Source organism: Dipodomys merriami, unplaced genomic scaffold (assembly GCF_024711535.1).
Source record: "Dipodomys merriami isolate MVZ:Mamm:240054 unplaced genomic scaffold, mDipMer1.0.p SCAF_4, whole genome shotgun sequence".
Taxonomy (NCBI): Eukaryota; Metazoa; Chordata; class Mammalia; order Rodentia; family Heteromyidae; genus Dipodomys; species Dipodomys merriami.
Genome location: NW_027205603.1, coordinates 24,871,534 through 24,894,828, shown reverse-complemented (window position 1 = coordinate 24,894,828; position 23,295 = coordinate 24,871,534). Strand labels below are relative to the sequence as shown.

Sequence of the window (23,295 nt, the reverse complement as noted above, 5' to 3'; positions counted from 1 at the left end):
TTAGAGACTCTTATCTCCAATTAACCACCAAAAAGCCAGAAAGGGAGCAGTGGCTCATGTGTAAAGCAAAAAAATTTGTTAGTAAATCTGAAGAAATGCTGACAACTGGGGTTTTTTGTTTGTTCTTTTAGTTTTGGGGGTGGTGTGTTATTTTATTTAATTTTATTGTAATGATGTTATACAGATGGTTACAGTTACATGAGTAAGGCCATGAGTACATTACTTGTCGATCATCGCTACCCCTTCCCTTGTGGTTGTCCCACTAACCATTCCCTCCCTCACCTCCAACACTCCTCCCCACCCCACTCCCACCCCTGGCCCACAGTTGTAAAGTTCGTTTCCAATATACTGTCTTATGGATATCTTCATTGCAATGGGTCATCCTGTGTCCTTGTTTCAGTATTTTGTTATTCCCCTTCCTCTCCCCAAATTAGACAAATGTATATACAAGATACAGGGTACCAAAATCAAGTACAGTGACAACAGGGGATATACCATAAAGAACATACAAAGGAAACAAAAATAATCACATAGCACATTTAAAATAACAACTAAAACAGACCTCCTGTGTCCTATCTTGGGGATCATTTCACTTAACATTAACTTATATGGTCATATGTACATTGCTTTTGATCTTCTCAACTCATCTGATAAGATTATCCTATACATATACTAATTACTGCAAATAAGGGAAACCATGGGATAAAAATTTCTTTGGAATTGGCTACCTCACTTAAAATGATTTTTCCAAGTCTTTCCATTTCCTAACAAATGGGGCAGTCATTCTTTCTGATGGAAGTATAGAATTCCATTGTATACACACCACATTTTCTTGATCCACTCATCTACTGTGGGGCATCTGGCTACAGCCAACTTTATAAATAATAGTGAAAAGCTAAAGCTGTTTCCTCTAAAATCAAGAACAAGACAAGGATGGTCACTCCCTCCACTCCTCTTCAATTTAGAATGCCTACTTAGAGCAATAAGACAAGATGCAAACATAAAGGAATCCAAATAGGGAAAGATGAAGTAAAACTCTCCCTCTTTGCTAATGACATGATCTTGTATTTAGAGAATCCCATGGACTCCACTCCCAAGTTATTTGAGCTGATTCGAAACTTTGGCAAAGTAGCAGGGTATAAAATTAAGCTTCCTGTATGCCAGTAATGAGAAGAGCACAGCTGAAATCAGGAAAAGCAACTCCTTTTGTAATTGCACCACGAAAAAATAAAATTCCTAGGAATTAACTAAAGAAGTAAAGGACCTCTATGATGAAAACTTTAAAAACCTGAAAAAGGAACTTAAAGCAGAACTAAAGACTAAAGAAGTGGAGGGGCTGAAAAGGTGGCTCAGTGATAGAGTTCTTGCCTTGCATGCGTGAGGCCCTAGGTTCAATTCCTCATAAACAGAAAAGGCTGGAAGTGGCGCTGTGGCTCAAGTGGTAGAGTGCTATCCTTGAGCTGAAGAGCTGAAGGACAGTACCCAGACCCAGAGTTCAAGCCCCACAACCTACAAAAATAAGAAAAGAAAAGTGGAAAAACATCCCATTATCCTGAAAAGGAAGGGTTATCATCATGAAAATAGCAATACCTCCAAAGGCTATCTACAATTCAACGTAATACCCATTAATACTCCAACCTCATTCTTCAATGAAATAGAAGAAGGAAACAAAAAAAAAATCATATGGAATAATAAAAGACCCCGAACAGCAAAAGCAATTCTTAGTAGAAAGGACAATGCTGGTGGAATAACTCTACTACAAGGCCATAGTAATCAAACCAGCTTGGTACTGGCACAAGAACAGACCTGAAGACTGACAGAATAGAAGACCCAGAAATGAACCCATAGACCTATAGCCACCTAATCTTTGATAAGGGAGCCAAAAAAAACTAGAATGGAAGAAAGACAGCCTCTTCAGTAAATGGTGCTGGCAAAATTGGTTAAAACACCTGTAGAAAACTAAAGCTAGATCTTTATATATCTCCCTGCACCAGAATCAACTCCAAATGGATCAAAGACCTCGAAGTAAAAGCAGACACCCTGAGGTGTGTGTGTGTGTGTGTGTGTGTGTGTTTTAACATCATGGGGCTTCAACTCTGGTCCTGGGTGCTGTCTTTTAGCTGAAGATCTCAAGGCTAGCCCTCTACCACTTGAGCAACAATGCCAATGTCCTGATAATTGTTTTTAATTGACAATTACTAGTTGGAGATAGATAAAAAGAGGTGTGCTTTGTAACCTATAACTCTCAATCTCTATATGTCATAAGTTTTCACATATAAAGTTAAAAGGAAAATCAATGGAAATCCACTGAAATGAAATGAAGTAAAGCAAAAATAGAAGACTTTTCCTCACTTGACAAGTGTATTGGTACTTCCTTTATGTGGTAGACAAAGTGTCAGGTAAAAGATGGAACTTGGAGGTATGAATCTTCCAGGATGTGAATCTGGATCTTCATGACTTGGGAAATGACGATGCCTTCTCATCTGTTTCCTTGTTTCCAATTCTATTAACATTTTTTCTTTAATCTCAAAAATGATAGGTGCAAAATGTAAAATAAATATGTGCACCTTCACTAACAGTGTTTGAAAAAAAGCTAGCAAGTATTAATGACTACCCCACAAGACAATAAACACTATCAATCTCACCATCAATCTTAGAATCTTCCCTCATCCTACGTACAATGTTTCTCACTCTCTTTACATCTAGGATCACTGTCACTTTCCCAAGTTTGGAAACTTTCTACTTTTGCTTCTGTTTTATTTCCTCAAGATATTTTGATTGTAATATTTATTCACATTCAGTCTTTTAGTCTTTAATTTCTATTCATCTGTAGTATTCAATTACATAAATGAAAAAATGACAGTACATTCTTGTGTTCATTTATTTATAAATTTTTTGGGTTTATAAGTATTTAGAAGTATTTTGGTAAAATGTTGACTTTTAGTTTATGTATTATGTTATTATGAATTTATGTGTGTGTGCACATGCCTACACATACAATAGTTTCTGCAAAGTCAATGGTTTCTGGCTTCTACATTGAATAGTCACATGTAATAAAACCAAGCTATTTTTATAACAAGTACACCAATTTTCACTCTCATTTTCAGTTTAGGAAATCCCATTACTCTGCATAGCTAGCAAAGCTCACTGGATTCAGGATTCTTAAGTTTTGTTCATCTGGGCTTATGGTTGTAGTTAAAAAAATAAAGCATCTTTTCATTAGTAGTGGTTTAGAATTCAAATTTTTGTATTGGCTATTATACCTGTTGCTTTTAGTTTACTTTTTTATTTCTTTTTTATTTATTCATTTATTTTTTAATTGTGAAAATACTGTACAAGGGTTACAATTACATGGTCAAAGTAATGAATACATTTCTTATCAAGCATTGTTGCCTCCTCCTTTGTTTCCCCTTCCCATCTCTTCCCATCTGCCCCCCCCCTCCACCCATTACCCCCACACACACCTGCCAAAGTTGTAAAGTTTGTTTTTCGACATAACATCTTGTCTTGTACATCTCATTGTTGCAATGGGTCCACCTGTATCCCTATTTAAACAATTTTTTTTCCCTTCCCCTCCACAAATTATACCAACATCAAATACAGTGAAAACAGGGGTTATACCATAGGGGAGGGACATATATTCACATATATGCTCATCAGTTGTATAGGAAGATGTAATATATATATATATATGTAAATGTATGTTTGTATGTATATGTGTGTGTAAAATAGTATCTAAAATTAAACTTACTTTTAAAAATTTGTATTGTATCCAGCATTTTACTCTTTATTTTTTTATTTTTTGTTGTTATTATATAGGTGATATACAGAAGGGTTACAGTTACATAAATCAGGTAATGAGTCTTTTTGGACAGTGTCACCACTTCCCTTGCTCTCTCCCAGTTTTTCCCTCCATCCTCTCCCACAAGTTGTATAGCTCATTTTTCAACTTTATGTCCAGTGAGTATCCAGTGAGTAGCATTGCTGATATTTTGGGTTTTTTTTGTGCTTTTTTTTCCAGTTGTGGTCTTGAACTCTGGGCCTGACACTGTCCATCAGCTCTTCAGCTCAAGGAGAGCACTCTACCACTTGAGCCACAGAGTGACTTATGGTTTTCTGGTGGTTAATTAGAGATGAGTCTCACAGACTTTCCTTCCTGAGATGGCTTTGAACTGCAATCCTCAGATCTCAATCTCCTGAGTTGCTAGGATTACAGGTGTGAGTCACCAGCACCCGGCTGCATCCAGCATTTTAGAATATTCCTATTAATTTTAACACCTTCTCTTATATATATATATATATATATATATATATATATATATATATATATATATATATATATATATATATATATAGGGAAAACATAGTAACTTTGTGTATTTATTTCTACTTTTATTTTATTGTACTTTTAATATTTTTAATATTAAATATTGTAAAATTGGTTTCAATATATTATGACTACAATGTGTCTTGATCAATGTTTAAAAATATTTGCTTAATAAGTTGGCCGTCTCTTGCTGTGCAGGAAATGTCCTGACAATTGAAATGGGAGGGCTACTAGGAGCTATCAGTACTATGTTTCTGATCATAAATAGAAAATTCCAAAATATAGATATTGAAAAAAAAAATTTCAGTGTATATGTTATAAAAATACATGTATAGCATTTAATAACAGATATTATATTTATTATAGTATATCTATGTTATGTAAATATGTATCTATACCTATTTTTGTAGATATATTTGTAACCTTCATCAAATAAGGAGATATTCCTCACAATTTTGGATAAGACATATCAAGATTATGATGATCTTTTTCTCAGAATCTATTAATGATTCCAGTTGCTTTGCTGGCTTTTCATTACAATAATCTTACATTAATGATAGATAGTAACTAAGTCATGAAGAATGATTCTTTGTATTCCTTAACTAGTGATTTTTTGATATTCTTCCAAGTAGTCTGTTAATATTTTACATATTGTGTTTTCCATATTTTTTACCTGTTTTGGAATTAAAATTTTAATAACTTATAACATTCATTTTAGCCTTCCTTTTTCAATTGTCTAGCAGATTTCCCCCCCCCTATTTGGTATAACTTGTCTTTGAAACTACCTGTACTTACAGATTATTTATCTTTTTCTAACACTTCCATTTCTCTAATGCCTATCAGGTGTTTTGTTAGTTTGCTTTTGGGTTTTGTTTTCCTTTTAGATTCTCTGCTGCTTCATAAAATTCCGATAATTGAGCTGAAAAAAACCTGAGTATTTCTCTGTGATTTATAAATTTCAGCTGATATCAAGCCATATGATTATTATAAATCATAATGATAGCTATGACATGTAAGACCTGTGTCTATGGTAGGAAAGCTATCCACGTTCGACCTCCTGCCTCAGCCACTGACCAGCATAAATGATCTTGCAAAACATTTGATTTTCATAGCCCAGGAAGTTGTAATGTTTTCAAGATAGGCTTCAAAGTGCTGCACCACATATACTATGGATTGTCTACTTGGTGACTCCAACTGTCAAAGGAAGTCTCCACACACATTGCAGAGAAAGGGATTCCCTCTAGTAAATATCCCTGATATTTACTAAGACAAGTGTATCTATGCCTATATATTTATGAAGAGCGGCGTTAGTTATAAGTCATTGACACTCATGTCATGATTGCTCAGATTTGTTTTCACATCAATCATATTTGTCTATACATTTGCAAGTTGTAAACAACATTTTCAATACCTTTATGTAAAGTAGTTCACACTATACTGTCAACATTTTAACCAGCAGCATTTTTGATAGATATCAGTCTTTTTACTTATCTATAATCTACCTTCCTTTGTCCTTCAGGTAACAACATGCATTATTCTCTTATTAGTCCATAAAATCACAACTTTCCTTTGTTTATTTTTCTGAACTGTTTGCTTTTGTTTTCATTCATTGTAGTCTTACATTATAATTACACATTTTCTTCCACATTACTGTTGATTATTTTCATGTTTTTTAAATATTTGACACTGACATTTCATCACTTTTATCATGCTTTTCCTCTCTAAAAATACATTTAAAGCTAGAAAATTACTCTAAAATTATCTGTACTCTACAAATTCTTGTTTTATTAGTGCTTCCATTTTAATTATTTTCTAATAGTCCTTAAAATTTATGGTTTTCCTCTTAAATTGTAGAGAAGTATTTGCACACATGAAGATTTTCTATTTTTAAAGTTAAGTGGACTTGATTTATTAGAGCACTTTTGCATTCATAGAACAGAAATTACAGAATTCACAAATACCCTCTTCCTCCCATATACATCACAACTGCTGACATCCCCTATCAGAGTGGTACCAACTTATATTAGTGTTTTCTATGGGATTGCACAAATGTGTATACCCATAGATCCAGCATTACAGCACCATACAAAATAGCATCATGCCTCCAGAATTCCCTGGTGCTTAGTTAATTCTTTTCCTCTTTCAAGACTCAGACAACTTTTTACCATCCCTATAGTTTCAAATTCAATAAAAGATGTTACATAGAATCATTCACTGTGTAACCTTTCAGGATTGGCTTCTTACACTGAGTGAAGAATAGATAAGTTTGCTTGTTTCCATTTCATTTTAGTTTGTCTAGGTGTACTTTATCTACTTATCCATTCACTTGCTGAAGGACACCTTGACTGTTTGCAATTCTGGAAACTGATATAAATATATCCCTCTGGTTTTTGTTTTTGAGGGTTTTTTTTTTTTTGGTCCTGGACATAAGTTTTCACTCTATTTGGGCAACAATGTAGTATAATTATCAGATCATCTGGATAAAGTATGGTTAAAATTAGAAGAAACTGCCAAACTCTTTGCAAGGAACTCTGATTCTGCAATTAATCAGCAATGAATGAGATTTTTTTTGTTTCTCCTCATCCTTTTCGGCAACTGATATTGCCACTATTGTGGATTCTGGGTATTCTAATTTTGTTCTGATTTGTAATCATATTTCTTTGGTTTAGCCTGCAATTCTGAATACTATAATTGTGTGTAGAGTTGAAATGTGTCTCTTCTTTGATATAGTGTTTGTCATAGCATCATAAATTTATTTTTTTTGTTCATCTGTTTATTGTTATAGTTTAAGAGTCCTTCACATAGTTTGGGATAATAACAATCATTTATCAGATAATATTTTGTAAATATTTCCTCCCATATTGTGTGGCTCATCTTCCCATTTCCTTGACATTGTCACTTGTAGAGTAACTTTTAATGTTAATAAATCTTGTTTGGGCTGGGACTGTGGCTCAGTGATAGAGTGCTTGCCTTGCATGCATGAGGCCCTGGGTTCGATTCCTCAGCACCACATAAGCAAAAAGAAAAAAGATGGAAGTGGCGCTGTGGCTCAAGAGGTAGAGTGCTAGCCTTGAGCTGAAGAGCTGAGGGACAGGGCCCAGGCCCAGAGTTCAGGCCCCACGACTGGTCACGCCCCCCCCAAAAATCTTGTTTACCTATTATTTAACTATAATCTAGCTTTCAATATATCATCTATCAAACTACATAATTTATCTGTTATTTATCTATCATTTCTTGTGCCTCTAGTGTTACATCTAAAAATTAACTAGTGAATCCATAATGATCACTATGTTCTGTTATTTTTTAAGGAGTTTGTTAATTTTGTTGTTGTTTTGTTTTGTTTTTGTGGTGCTTGATATAGGGCTTGAACACTGGGCCTGGGCCCAGTACTTGAGGGTTTTTTAAATTAATTTTTTATTGTAAAAATAGTGTACAGAGGGGTTACAGTTACATGAGTAAGGTAATGAGTACATTTCCTATCTAGGATTGTTACCTCCTCCTTTGCTTTTCCCCTACCAACCCATCCCTCCCCACCTCCCTAACTGCCCCCCCTCAGGTTGTAAAGTTCATTTTCAACATAGTGTCTTATACATCTCATTGTTACAATGGGTAAACCTATATCTTTATTTCAGCATTTTGTTATTTCCCTTCCCCTCCCCAAATTAGAAAAATGTATGTACAGGATTCAGGGCACCATAATCAAATATAGTGAAAACAGGGGTTATACCATGGGGGAGGGACATACAAAGCAACAAAGAAATCATCCTATAAATATGTTAGAAAAAATTGCATGGAAGAAAAAACATTTGAATACTTATCTTGGGGTTCATTTCACCTGACATCAACTGATCTGAACTTTTCTGCTTGATTCAGACACATACTAGTTATTGCAAATAAGGGAAACCATTGAACCTATGTTTCTTTGGGCCTGGCTTACTTTACTTAATATACTTTTTTCCAAGTTTTTCCATTTCCTAACAAATGGGGCGATGTCCTTCTTTCTGACGGAGGCATAGAATTCCATAGCTTTTTTGCTGAAGGCTAAGGGTCTACCACTTGAGGCACAGTTCCACTTCATGCTTTTTGTGGTTATTTAGAGATAAGAGTCTCATGAACTTTCTTGCCTGGACTATCTTTAAAGCAATCCTCAGATCAGAGCCTTCTAACTAGTTAAGATCACAAATGTCATCCTGTAGTGAATGAATATTTTTATGAAAAGGACATGTAAATGTATTATTGTTTTGCATATACATACTTATTTGTTCTTTAATTAATGTCCAGTTGTTCTCAAAACAGTTGAAAAGACTACCTACATTTTATTAATTTTTAAATTAAATTTTGTTGAGCTCGCTATAGTTGTACATGGCTGTAATCCCAGAATTTAGGAGGGTGAGGTGACAGGATTATGAATTCAAGGCCACTCTGGATTACACACAAAGACTTTGCTTCAACACAAAATCAAACCAAATCTATTTATGAGAATTGGCTGTGTAGTTCAGTGGTAGTGTTTGCTTTCCACGTGTGAGACTCTGACAAAATCCACAGCATTACACAAAAGAAAAAGTTAATGTTGATGAATAATTATGATCTTACAATTATGATCAGCTGAAGCTGGGCAGAGTTGGTCTATGTCTGTAATACTAACTACTCAAGAGGCTGAGATCCAAAAGATCTGTTTCAGGTCAGCCTTGTCAGAAAATTTCTCTAGATTCTATTTTTAATTAACCAGAAAAATACAGAGTTCCAGATATAGATCAAGTGGTAAGACTAGTAATTGTGAGGCCTTGAGTTCAAATTCCATACTATTTTTTTCAAAAAGAGCAAGAAAGAATACAATGTAATCATGTGGTATTTGGCAAGGTTTCTTTTATGACACAACATATAACAGTTTGTAATAAATGAACTTGAGATTTTCTAAATAATATATATATATATATATATATATATATATATATATCTGTGAAGTTTGTACAGCTTTTTTAAATTATGCAATGCATTTTCTTATCTGCTCTATGGTTTCCCTCATTTGGAGTTATTAGTGATCATCATATTAGCTGGTGCTTAGATAGCAAAAAATATTACTATAAAATTATTACAAGTGCAAAGTCAGGTTTCAGATTTCATATAATATGACTGGAACAAAACCTCCTATTCTCTCCAGTATATTTCTCTTCACCTATATTGCTAATATACCTGTTACATGATCAAGAGGACTTAAAACCAGAGAATTCACTTATCAATTACAATGTAACCACTAGCTGTACATGGATGTATACAGTACCTTTATAGATATTAAGCTCAAACTGGAAGAACTCAATATTCTTCAAACAGTGAGCTGCAAGTGACGTTGTACCTCTAAATCATGGTGCCTATTCAGTAGCACAGAAGGAAGTATAAGCATAACATGGATGTTTTACAAAGTCATTATGTTTTTATTTGTATGTACTGTGGCTTGAACTCGGGACTTTGTGCATTAGCTCCTTGGGTTTTGTTGTGTTGTTTTGTTTTTTTACCTTCAGATGTCACTCTACCACTTGAATTACACTTCTAGTCCAGCATTTTTTGTTGGTTAATTGGAGAGAGAGCTCTCAGATTTTTCTTCCTTGGCTGGCTTGAAACTAAGATCCTCAGGTCTCAGCCACTTGAGTAGCTGAGATTATAGGCATGAGCCAGCACCAAGCTTCAAAGGTATTGCTTTGAGTAATAAAATGCTTGGCATCAAATATGTATATGATCCTATTTATAAAGCATATAATAGTATTAAAAGACAAATTTAGAGAGATGCAGAAAAGAAGGGACTAAATCACACTATAAAGATAGAATAGATTCTTTTGTGGTGATAAAACTGTATCTTAATTGTGATTATGGTTATATAAATCTGTGCATGGAATAAATTGCTCAGAAACAAATATACACATGAATACATAAGTGGAGGTAAAAACTGGTGAAATATAAACATGGCCATAGTCTATTTGACAATGTTGTAGCACTACCAATCCTTCACTTTGACATTATATTATATAGCATGTTACCATCATAGGTAGCTAGAGAAACTTCAACTTCAAGAAGCTCCTCCACTTTCTTCAGGTCTAAAATTATTTTAAGATAAAGAATTGAAACCAGGGGCTGGGAAGGTGGCTCAGTGGTGGATTGCTTTCCTTGCATGCATGAGGCCCTGGGTTCAGTTCCTCAGCACCACATAAGCAGAAAAAGACAGAATTGGCACTGTGACTCAAGTGTAGAGCATTAACTTTGAGCTGAGGGACAGCGTCCAGGTCCAGAATTCAGGCCCCATAACCGACCAAAAAAAAAAAATTGAAACCAAACCCTGGTGGCCTTTGCCTGTAATCCTAGCTACTAAGGAGGCTGCAGTTCAGAGTCAGCCTAGGAAAAAAAATCCTTGAGACTCTTACTGTCAGTTAAGCAGTAAAAGCCACAATTGGAGTTATGGACCAAGTGGTAGACTGTCAGCCTTGTGTGAAAAAGCCAAGCTAGAGGGTAAGGTCCTGAGTTCGTCCCAGAGTCAGAACTAATCAACTAATCAATTAACTAAATAAATTACAATGATTTTCCAAAAATATATATAATGTTGATATTATCTAGATTCATATATGATAGAAATACAAATGCTACTATAGATTGGAAAACTTACACCTTGCTTCTGCTCTAGTTTGCCAGGATCTTAGTTAAGCTGTTTGGTTGCCCATTGAACCCAAGTTGTACTTTGCTGACATATTATTTGATTTTCCTTTATTATTCTTGGAATATTATCATTAATGAAATGCTTCAATTTGAATTTAGGCATGAACTAAGTGAGAAACTTACACCAAATTGCACGTATTTTCTGAGGGCTAGCTCCTAACCATGTTAATCCGTGAGTAGTTTTTAAGCTCTGCCTGTGATAACATCTCAACTATGGTAGATTTTTATATTAGATTCTAAACTTTTTGAAGATTAAAATCAGTGGTGACCAACTTTAGCTGTAGAATCTATACCACACAATTGTGCTTATTGAGGTGAACAAAAAATAAGTAATGCGTTACTGGCTAGGCTTGCTTCTCTCCTGGCATTTTTTTTTTTAACAGGGCTTCTTTTTACAGCTGGTTGCTCTTGCTGCTCTGTTCCTAGTGCTGGGATTAATCAAATGCCTCACCATATCAGAAAAAACACAGATTTTTGTAATGAAGATTGTTTCCCTATAAAGTCCCTTCAGCTTTCTTTAAAAAATAAAAATTAAGCCAGGTGTCAGTGGCTCAGGCCTGTAATACTAGATACTGAGGATGCTGAGATCTGAAGATTGAGGTTCAAAGCCAACCCAGGCAGGAAACTCCGTGAGACTCTTATCTCCAATAAACCACTCAGAAAACCGGGAATGGCGCTGTGGCTCCATTGAGCTGAAGAGCTGAGGGACAGCGCCCAGGCCCAGAGTTCAAGCCTCACAACCAACAAAAACAAACAAACAAATAAATAAATAAAAACTAAATAATTTTAAATGGCTGAAATATTATGTTTGGTTATTACTGATAAATCTTATTTTATAAGTCTAGCATTTAAGTTTGAATAATTCAAGTTGTTTTGTAAAATATTTATCTGAAGCCTTACTGCAATAATCTTATTCACTAAAAAATTATTTACCTTAAAATATTTTTCAAAATATTATAGAAAATTGCAAAACCACTTATAGGAAGACATATAATGCTTTACCAATCAAGTATATAGATTTAATGATGTCCTATAATGTCTTGATTATCAGCTGTTAGACATTTATTGCTAATTCACTTTCTAACATACTTTATTAAAAGCCATTAAAACCTACAGCTGCATCTCGCTATCATTTCCTAAATATAAGACAGCATTTATAAATGATCTCCTTGTTCAAAATACTGCCACTCTTTGGTGGAAGCCAGCAAGCTTTTATTCTTTACAAAAAGAAATGCTAAGTAATTCATTAGATGCCAGAGCTTTTTTTTTTTTTTTTTTTTTTTGCCACATATTGTACTTGTTCCACTTCCATGTTCAAATTCTCAAATTCCCAAAGTCCATTTTGATGAGGAAAACCTATAGCCTCAAATTAATACTGACAATATTTTCTCTGAATGTCATGATGCTGCTAGGAGTCAATCTCTTAAAATATAAACGCACAGAGGGTCAATCTTTTGGTTCTGCTGAGGACCCTCAGTATAGCTCTTATGCAAATATCCTGGAACCACACACTGAAGAAAAGAGACTGTATTTCCCTGGTAGTTCTGTTCATTCTGCACAGGAGAAAATGGCCTATTGAAGAATTTATTATGCTTGTCAAAAATAATGTTAATTGTTTCTAGCCTTCATTTAATTGATTATTTGATGATTATGTTTAACTCATCTGTAGTATCCCCCAAAAAGAATTTCATAGAAATAAAAGAATAATATTATAAAGATATTCATTTTTGAAAAAATTCCTTTGAATTCTATGAAGTAAAAAAATCTATAATTCTTAAAATGATTTCATTCATTCACTAATCTGTATCACTGTTAATTGTATCATTGCTACTATATCTTCTAAAAAGTAAGATATCTGTGATTAACACAGTTGAATAGTATTTCCCATGCAACTATACTATGTTATAGTTATTGAAATATTAAAACACATTTTTTAAAAAATCTTAAAACTCTTTCTCACTTGAAATTCCACGTACGCGATACAACATCTACAACTGTAGAAAATAATAATATTTATTACAAAGCCTGAGAAGTTAAAATCAGTTACTTAGTATTTTTATTCACATTTAAGTAATTGAAATTTTCAGCTGATAAAGAATAAATTATTCCATTTCACAGACAAGGCTAGACAAAAATAGCCACTGATCAGTACACAGAATTAAAAAGGTTGTTGACTATTTCACAAAAACACTTGTATGCAAATCTAAAACAGGATAATTCTTTGGCCAAAGCTGCTAACTTGTCTCCTACTGACAAGCATGCAGATGATGTGGACAGAAGATGCATAGCAATTCCATTTAGACAATGGCCGACAGCTTTATCTGCAGTTTTGAAGGGTGGCAACCTCATCTCTACCTTCCCTGCCCCGTTCTTCCATATTGATTTTTTTTTAAAAAATCTATCTGACCTCCATCATTAGACTCATAGACTATTGTCTTCAAGCTCTACACCTACTCTTTGCAAAAGCTCTTATTAATGTTTTAAACTGTCTGATTCCATCAGCAATGAGGGAACAAATCCCCCACTGTTTGGTGGTACATTAACTCCTTTTGGGTTACTGGGGAGCCTTTTAGTGCACTGAAAAGGTAATTTGCTAAATGGCATACTGATGGTTTGGAAAACTTAATTGGCCTCCAGAAAGTAGATAATTTACATCTGCAGTTTCAAGAGAAAGCCATGCAATTATTTGGAGAATCTGAGTGGTTTGAGAAAGGTATTCAAGTATCCAACAAAAGCAAATTTATGTTTCACTGAACTCTCTGGGGAGTGCCAGCTGTCCCTGTGGAACTGGCAGTGTCTCTGATAATCTTCTAGGTCACTCACAGTCTCAGTACAACATAAAAGGCCCTAAGATTTATGTGGGTGTGCAGATCTCTTTTGCTCCTTCTTCGAGTTCAGACATTTCTTTTAGAAAATTATGGGACTTTGTACATCAAAGGCAGAGAAGACTAATAATGTCAGGAATATAATAGGAAGATACAGTAAAGAAAGACATTATGTGGGATTACGTTCAGCTTTTCAAGTCAATGCTGTATTACATATTACCAGTAAAGTCAGTTCTCCAGTAATCTAAGCAAATATTATTGAATGTTGATATAAACACATAAACATATATGTGAGATATATCTATATATAATATATAATCATTTAAATAGCTGGAACACATAAATAGCATAACATAACATGATACAAAGATATGAATAACTAGATCAAAACAAAATTTTAAACAAACCTAATCTTCCAGTTATAATGTATATATCATTTAGGTTGGTTGATGATACAAAACAAACAAACAGTACTTTCAGTCACTAGGGGGTCAGCACCACAGACAGAACTGATGTAATGTAACTAAGTATTCAAGTTCTCAGAAAGAAAATGTAGCCACTCTCTAAAGGACAATAGGAAGTGGAAAGGAAGAGGCATGAATCCTGTGGCATTTTCTCTAAAACATCCTGTTCCTTCTGCACATCTTGGGAATAACTCTGATTTTCAACAGCCTTACTTTGGATTTAATCCTAGGGGTCTGACCATTTAAAGATCATCTCCATGTCTTCAGAAATTGTTTATTATGTGGCACCCAATGGTTTACTTTGGAGCAATTCTAGTGGCACCTTAAGTCTTTGTTCCTTCCAATCTGATCGAGAGTGTCAACCTCTTATTTTGTTTTTAGAATGCTCTGTAGTAGTGTCCCTCTTACTTTTTTCCTTTCATTTTCCTAACTACTCTGCTCTGACTTCTCTCAGTTCTTCCTTCCATCTGAAATGTGCATATGGATGTTCTCAAACAATTCTTTTCCTTCATTATCTCAGAAGTTAATACATTTTCAAAGCTTCATCAGGATCTCTGTGTTGGACATTTGATCCTGTGGTTGTAACACTTTTCTTCACCTTCCATGAGTGCAATACCCTCTCCTCACCAATTTGACATATTCTACATCTAAGGGCACAGTTTTCTTTCCAAAGAAGAGCACTTTTCTAGCAGAACATTTCTGTGTTTGTCTGGCATAGGCATGACATGTATACTGTCATATTCGGTCACATTCTGAACCTTAATGGCATCACCAACACTTAGTCATCCCATTTAAAATTGACTAATTCTAACCTTCACCTCACTCATTACCTACATCTGGATTCTGCAATAGAATTAATGCTGATCCCTCATAATTCAGTGTTTCTTCTAAAAAGATGTGTCGTGTGAAAGTTGTGTGAAAACTTCCCTGTTGTATATGACTAAAGTCAAAACAGTCATAAGCCCTTTCAGTTGTTTGAGAATTCTGAGCCACCGGTTACTTAGTTACCAAAGGTAAAAGTCACTAAAATAAAGTTGTGAAACAATTATGTGTGTGATTTTTCATTTTTGTATTTATTGTCTATCTTTCGTACCACACTCCAATAAATAAAGCATGTAAAGAAGGCTACTCCCCAAACTACTTCCAAATACTGGCCCAAATAAAATGATAACTCTAACTCATAGTTTTGAGTTAATACTCAGAAAACCACTATTGTAAAATAAAAAGGAAAATCTTGGTTTCCTAGTTTGCTGCCAGAATCACACGAGATTCCCTGATGTGTACACCATAAATAATTAATATCACGCCAGATGCCTTGGCGTGATATTAATCACAGAGTGGTTCACTCTATGGACGGGAACCCAAAGAGAGGGTTGCATTTTCTAAGATATATTTATTATCATTCTATAAGAAATTCTACTCAGGCTTCAACAGCATTCCCAGAAACTTAGCATCCTGGAAAGAAAACACAAAATGGAAAACATAATTAAACTGATTAGATGAAAGTAGGTAAATCTTATTCTGTCATCAATGAAAAGGAATTTAATATAGAAAAAAACAAACCTCCTGAAAACTATGTTCTTGGAGAGGAAAGAATAGCAGCTAAATTTGACTCTAGTTCATTTGGTTTGTTTTTGTATTTTGTTTAAAATGTTTTCATTATATAGACTAAGCTGGCTTCAAACTCACAATCCTCTTCCCTTAATGCTCCAGGTCTTGAGGCTTCCATTTCCCTAGTAATGGGACTACAGGTATGTACCAAGAAACTTGGCTAAACCTTTGTTGTGTAATGAAAATAACATCTGATTTTATTCTGTGTGACTTGTAATATTATTCCTCCATTATAGATAAATCTATAAGTAGTGGTATAACATGTAGGCAATTAAAATAATTTGCTTTTGTTTCTTTCAAGGTAAAAATCAGACAAGAAAATCAAAGGGTCAATAGTGTGAGTAAATTTCAGCAGACAAACCATATGATAATCAGTATTATTTGAAAAAAGGTGAAAATATACACCAAACATAAAATAAAAACACATTCAGAAAGAGATACCTGGTGAAAATACACACCAAACATAGAATAAAAACACATTCAGAAAGAGATACCTTTGTCTTTGTCAGTCTTTTACTACATGTGGGTATTCTGCTACTTGGATGCATTAAGCACATTGATGGCCACAGTATAAAAATTTCATTTTAGGATTTTTTTCTTAGAAAAGAGAATTTTCAAGGAGGATTGAGAGTGTTTTGCTGAGAATTAGATCAAGAGTTAATAAATTGTAGTATATAATTCTTCTTTCCACTCTATAATATAGTCTACCTGTACTAAAAACTGCTCCCTGGGAGTCCTTTAAAAGTTACTCCTAACCCATCTGTCAATGTGGATTTTCTGAATCCTACCTTACTTTTCCCCCCTCAATATTGGAGATTGAATTCAGAGCTTTGTATTTGCTAAGCAGATGCTCCTGCATTTGAACCATGCCTGCAGCTCTTATAAAGTATTTGTTTTCAAATATGGTGTTACATTTATGCCCCTGCTGTCATAGAAAATGACCTTCCTATGTACATCTCTTGCTTAGTTTTGCCACTGTGCCTGCTTGAGAGGGTAGCTTAAAGCTCCAGTTGTGGCATGAAGTATTCTCTTGACCAATCCTAGTACATTTGCTAACATTACTGAAAAAGAGAAGTAAATGAAAACAAAATATGGTGCTCTGCTACAAGGAGTGAGGTAGCATGAAAGAGGGAAAAACAAATAATGAGAGAGAGAGAGAGCGTGACAGAGAGACAGAAAGAAAAGAAGAAAATGGATTGGTGAGGAGTGAAAAAGAAGGAAGAGGAGGGAGGGAAGAAAGGAAGAAATAGAGAGGGAAAGGAAAAGGGGAGAAGTGAAATAACCAAGTATTTATTCTTATAAAAATCAAAGCTTAAACCAGGTTGAGTGGAATGGCTCAAGCCTATAATCTGAGCTACTTGAGAGGTAGAATGAAGTGGGTTGAAGTTTGAGGCAAGCCTGGGCATCAAAATTTATGAGACAGTATTTCAAGGAATAGCTAGGTCAGGTGGTCCATACCAGTCATCCCAGCTATGAGGGAGGCAGCACAGCTGGGAGCAGTGGTGTGTGGCACTGCAAAGAGGAATAGTGGGCATGGTTCAAGTGACAGAGCACATGCCTGGCAAGAAAGAGTCCCTGAGTTCAATCCCTAGTACAAATAAGTAAGTAAATTGATAAATGGTTCAGCCAACATTGAGTAAATAGTAACATATTTGCTAAATATAAGAGCAGTGATAATTGCTTCAGAAATCTTAATTTTAGATGTGTGCAAGCATATACATTGATTTGATGGAGTGATTATCAGCAGGCATTAAAATACATCAGTCAAATTATTCCTTTACTTATTTATTTTTTTGTTCTAGTTCTGGTTCATGAAATCAGGGCCTGGGCACTCTCCCCGAGTTTTGTTTTGTTTTGTTTTTCTCAAGGCTAGTGCTCTACCCTACCACTTGAGCTACTCCAATTCCAGCCTTCTGGTGGTTATTTGGAGATAAGAGTCTCACAGCCTTTCTTGCCTGAGTTGGCTTCAAAGTAAAATCCTGAGATCTGAGACTCCTGAGTAAGATTACAGGCATGAGCCACTGATGGACAACCTCGTTGTTATTTTCAATAAACACCAATATTTTGGTTTGCTAACACATTTGAGATCAAATTATTTAAAACAAATATTATCTTCTAATGGTTTGGAATGTACAATATGATAAGCATGAGTCACAATTATAATTTAAATACGCAATTCTCATCTTTAAGAAACTGTTTTCATATTCTCTCACTTTTTGCTCCTTTCTAATATCCTATATTTTTTTTATTCCTTTCCTTTATCTAAGAAATAATAAACTAAACACTTTATGATTTAAAATTGAGTCTGACTAGTCAATTATATAATTTTTTTCTATCTCTTGTACATTTAACCACAAAATCATTCTGGAAATAACTATAAAATAAAACCATATTTTTCAAACACATTTTGATGTAATTTTAGTTGGAGATCAGAAATCTATATAAAGTAAATGTTAGTGCATTACACTGAAAAAAAATCACCTACTTCTAAAATAAATAAATAACCCAAATTAACAGTTGTCACATAACTGGAAACTTACAGAAGAGCTCTCTGAACTGAATCTAAGCTTTGGACTAAGTCAAAACTATGTGTTTATATTATTTCTAGGTTAATTGAATAAATCAGACCCATGGTACCCACATTTCACTCTATCTCTACCACCCAGGAAAAAAAAGTTTTCTGGATGTTTTCAGAGAGTGAGGTATAAAATCTACATAACCCCAAATTTGCTTGGTGATATCATTAATGATAAGTATTAATCCTCTGTCCAAACTAGAGAATTATGACACAAAAATAATGATGAATTAATTCTTCAAAGGTAAAAATGAAGGTTATTAAAATGAACTTGGGTCCTGTTGGCCTAGATTTGATCAAGGCAGAGAACATGGCAATAATTTGAGTAGTAAGTCTTTTTAAAGGAGATTCTGCCTCTGCTGAAATATTTTTTCTGTTAACAGATATAAAAAATTACTAGGGAATTATCAAAACATATTATATTCCCTTACACTGGGAGATCTTAAGCATGACAGTTTACATGCCATGTAGTAGTTAACAAGGAATTTTTCCATGAAGGAATTAAAACTATTAGATATTACTTATAATAAATCACATATACAGCACTTAAATTTCTAAAGCATTCACAGAAGAATAATGTTTAGACTTCTCAACAGTTCACAAAGCAGATATCATGTTTCACAAATGTTTATGGAAAGGTTTGCTCATTATTAACTGGCAGTTTCTTCATTTCAGGGAAGAAAATTAAGCTTTGGTAGAATGAATTCCACGTTGTCTAATTATCCAGCAGTTCAAGAATCCTTATCTATTCACTGTCAAACAATTCCTGTTTTTTTTTCTATATCACAATGTATAACATGTCTTATATTGCAGCAAGCACTCTCTCTCTCTCTCTCTCTTTCTCTCTCTCTCTCTCTCTCTCTCTCTCTCTCTCTCTCTCTCTCTCTCTCTCTCTCTCTCTCTCTCTCTCTCTCTCTCTCTCTGTCATCTATAGCTTATTGTGTTAGACAAACAAAAAGAAAATACCAAATAAATGATCTGTCTCCATTTATATCCTATTTTATACTTCTGTACAAGTTTTGGGAAAGTGTGAGGTGAATATAAAAAATACTCTGCCTGATGTATGATATTCCTTTCTTCATTGATGGCTTTTTCCTTTAGGTGATAAAGTGGAATGAGTGAACAGATTAGCTGCATGGAATTTACAGCTTTTAAGAAATGGCAATAATTACCAAAGAGCCTTTGTAAATTTCAATAAGAATAAACTCTTATATTCACACATTGTGATAAATTGTTGAACTCAGTAGATCATCAAGTAAATAAGTGCAAAGGGAGATCTAATATAATCTATGGCTATCAATAATTACATTGTAATATTCAATTGACATTTAGTTGGTTTTCAAAAAAGTTAACCAATATTGTTTTTAAAATGTTTTATAATGAAAAATTACAAGTCACAACACCCTTCCCTCTCTATCACTTCTTCCATTTCTCATTAGAGGAAAAATATCACTTGTTCCTATTCTAGAAACCTCTTTTAATTTTTCTCTGATCCTATATATTTTCTTGATTATTAAATTCTATGTCCCTATATTCTTTGGGTCCCAATATATTCACAGCCAACAACACTTAGTCTTGCCAACAAAACTTTTTTAAGGGAATGAAAGCATGAATGTCTAATTATTGCATCTGATAATCCTGTGATCACATACATCATTTTTTCAGTAACGAAGTAGCCACCCAAAGAGATTATTTTAATAAATGCAGTGCAGATGCTTCCAACAAAAGTACTGATTTTTCTTTCAAAATTAACTGAAATCAAAATGAGAGTTGTTTTCTACTAAGCCCCTCTCATTCCTTTACTTGTTTATAATTTATTTACTTAGGCAATTACAGACTAGCATTGAGGTGAGCATTTGAGTGGTTTGGCAAACTACTTCTGCTTAACATTTCCCCAGATACAAGTACTGACAGGTGCTTTCATGCACATCCTTGAGTTTGAAATGCTGAATTAGAGTTGGTTATTTCAGTGACTCCATCTCCAAAGGAAATAGGCAATGGTAACTTTTACTTTGTCTTATTTCAGCTACACATAGAGAAAGGCTGCCCCCTCAGCCACCAAGGAAGGAACTGCGGTCTGACACCCAGTGGCATCATTCTAAAATTCCCTGGTTTCATTTTATGCTCCATTGACAAGGGAGTCCATCTACATTAATTAATTGACAACCAAACTAATAGTCTAGCAAACATGCTGTAATTCCCCTAAAACGTAATTAAGTCTTCCATGTCGTAATTCTGCTCCCACATCTCCAGCATAGAAAAGAAAAAAAAAAAGGACTGGGGAACTGTGTAAAGAGCATATTGTAAGAATCCAAATCAATGATAGCTCTTTCTGCTCCTCAGATGATCATTTCTGACCTATCTAGGGCAAAAGAGCCCCTAAGGATCTCAGTGACATAAATGTCCCTGCTCCCTTTCTGCCAAGCAAGCAGGTTTGTGCTAAGTGCTAAGTGACACTTAAGAATGATTTTTTCCCTTAATCTGTAATTGCTACTCTCAAGGCAAAGCAAAACAAGGGGGCATCAGCCCACCAACAAATATCATCCTGATTGCTTCCGGACTTTACATTCAAATTGTGAAAGAAACTATGGATATACATTAAATGTATTTTATTAGCAGTTATATATGGCCCATAAAATTTATACACAAACCTTTTAACTCCTGCAGTTTTTTTTTAAAAAGCATGAAATCTTTTCATAGAATTGATTATGCATATGTTGTCACATTCATTTACACGACTGTAAAAGTCCATCCTTGTACTTCCACACTCTCCACCAGGCTGATTGTGTTCTCTGGAATTGAGCTGAGTTCTTTCTAAAATTTCAGGCATTGGCTATAAATTTGTAGTATAATGCTTATACTCACTGAACATTCTTTTTATATTAAAGCAGGTTGTTGATCAAGGTCACTTGGAAAGATCATAATTTTAAAGCTTCAAAGGAAGATTCCAGAAAGAAAACTCAAGAGAAAAGCCGGTTTAATTAGAATTTTAAAGTTGCTCGTTTGTTACAAACCTACTTACTTCTACAAATTTCTGGAATTCAGTGACAAATGTATTTTGTAGCATTAATTCATCAGAATGCCATCAAAATGCAGCTCAGTTCTCCTAAAGAAGCAAAATAAAACTACTCAGCTTCTGCCTTCTGAGGGTCTGCTCTGACCAAGCATACTTGAGATTTACAGGCTGGAGAGTGAGAACTAAGAAAAAAATGTGTGTTTCTTCATACAAAATTCTACAGGTGCAGCTATACTTGGGGGTCTGGATGAAAAAACAGTTCAGATAGTCACATATACAACTTTGTGTGCTATAAATCGTTTGGCAAATTAGAGCCATTTACAATAGTTTAGGAGTGGTTAAACCACTCAACTTTTTGAGTTTCACAAAGTGTGTAACAGACAGAACCACTTTTAGCTACATACAGAAGACATAGAAGCACTCTCATGAAAAATATGAGTTCATGTTACTTTTAAAGAAAACAATGAGCAAGATACATACAGATCCACAAGGATATTAGGTAAGCAATAAGAAAATGTTTACCTAAAAGACTGCAGTGATATTGTATGCCAACTATATTTTCTTTATTCTGTTGTCACCTGGGAGACTTCAGAGAAGTAAAATATCAGACTATTTTCTCAAGCAAGATATTGTCTCTGTTGGATCTAAGAATACTCATTGAAAAATTAAATAAAATTATTCAGCATCTCCTGAACAGTGAAAGCACATAGCATTTTTTTTTAATGTTCTTCCTGTTAAACCTTAGGGAAAGTCGCTGAGTCTTCTTACACAAGAAATAATAGCATCATCACTTACCTGCTAAGTAGAGGAAATAAAATTCTTCTCAGCTTCTCCAAGGAAGGGGTTGAGTAGATCTCCAGGCTCCCCCAAAGCTATTTCCACAACAGTTGTCACCCACCCAGGAACATGCCGCTTATTTCAAGAACTGTGGGCCTTGGAGTATTTCAGTCCTTGCTGCAGAGTCCATGGTTTCTCCGTGCTTCTAAGAACTTCCACTTTACTCTTCTGACTGCATTCCTCCCAGCCTTCCTATAGAAAAATGGTTCTTGAAGTTGCTTTTGAGTTCAGCAGAGGAGCAGAGTGCCCCAGTACTCCTTAGAGCTGGGTGCTCTAGGGTGATTTTTCGTCCATTCGTGGAGAGGGTCAGAAGGCAGGGGGTAATAGCAGGCACAGGCTTTCAGTTGCGAGGGGCAGGGTGCTCGGCTGCCCGTGGCGACGACAGTGGTGGCAATGACAGCAGTGGCGCCAGCGCAGTTTTGTCCCCACGGCTGCAGTCCAGTCCGACACTGTCCATCCCCTCAGGTGCTGAAGTAAGGGGTCCGGAATCCCCAGCCCGATCCCAAATCGCACTCGCTCCAATCAGCGTGTCGGAACGGATGCCTCGTCTCCCAGCTCCCTGGGCTTTCGTGGGCGCTTTATTTTCCTTGGTAAGAGGTAATTATCTGCACCCACGTAAGACCCTCACATGTATTTGAGGGCAGCTTCTTTGGAAAGGCAGGAATCCGTGAGAAAAAAACGATCTGAGCCTCTCCTGACTTTTCAGTGGCCCTGAACGAGTTTGCTAATGGTAAAAATGAAAGAGAAGGCAGGAGCACGCGCGCGCACACACGCGCGCACGAAAGGAGAGAGAGCGAGCGAGAGAGAGAGAGAGAGAGGGAGAGAGAGAGAGAGAGAGAGAGAGAGAGAGAGAGAGAGAGAGAGAGAGAGAGAGAGAGAGAGAGAGAGAGAGAGAGAGAGAGAGAGAGGGAACTGGGGAAAATCCAGAGCTTCTTTGG

General features: G+C 35.1%; 1 protein-coding gene across 5 annotated transcripts in view; it reads right to left on the bottom strand.

Moving 5' to 3' along the window:
* The window catches only part of Sntg1 (syntrophin gamma 1), an 807,695-nt gene extending 784,601 nt beyond the window's left edge, over positions 1 to 23,094 (bottom strand). For all 5 annotated transcript variants that reach the window (XM_069990696.1, XM_069990699.1, XM_069990700.1 and 2 more), the window contains exon 1: positions 22,316 to 23,094. The gene's annotated coding sequence lies outside the window, so the exon portion shown is untranslated. The remainder of the gene's footprint in view (positions 1 to 22,315) is intronic.
* Positions 23,095 to 23,295: the final 201 nt, after the last annotated feature.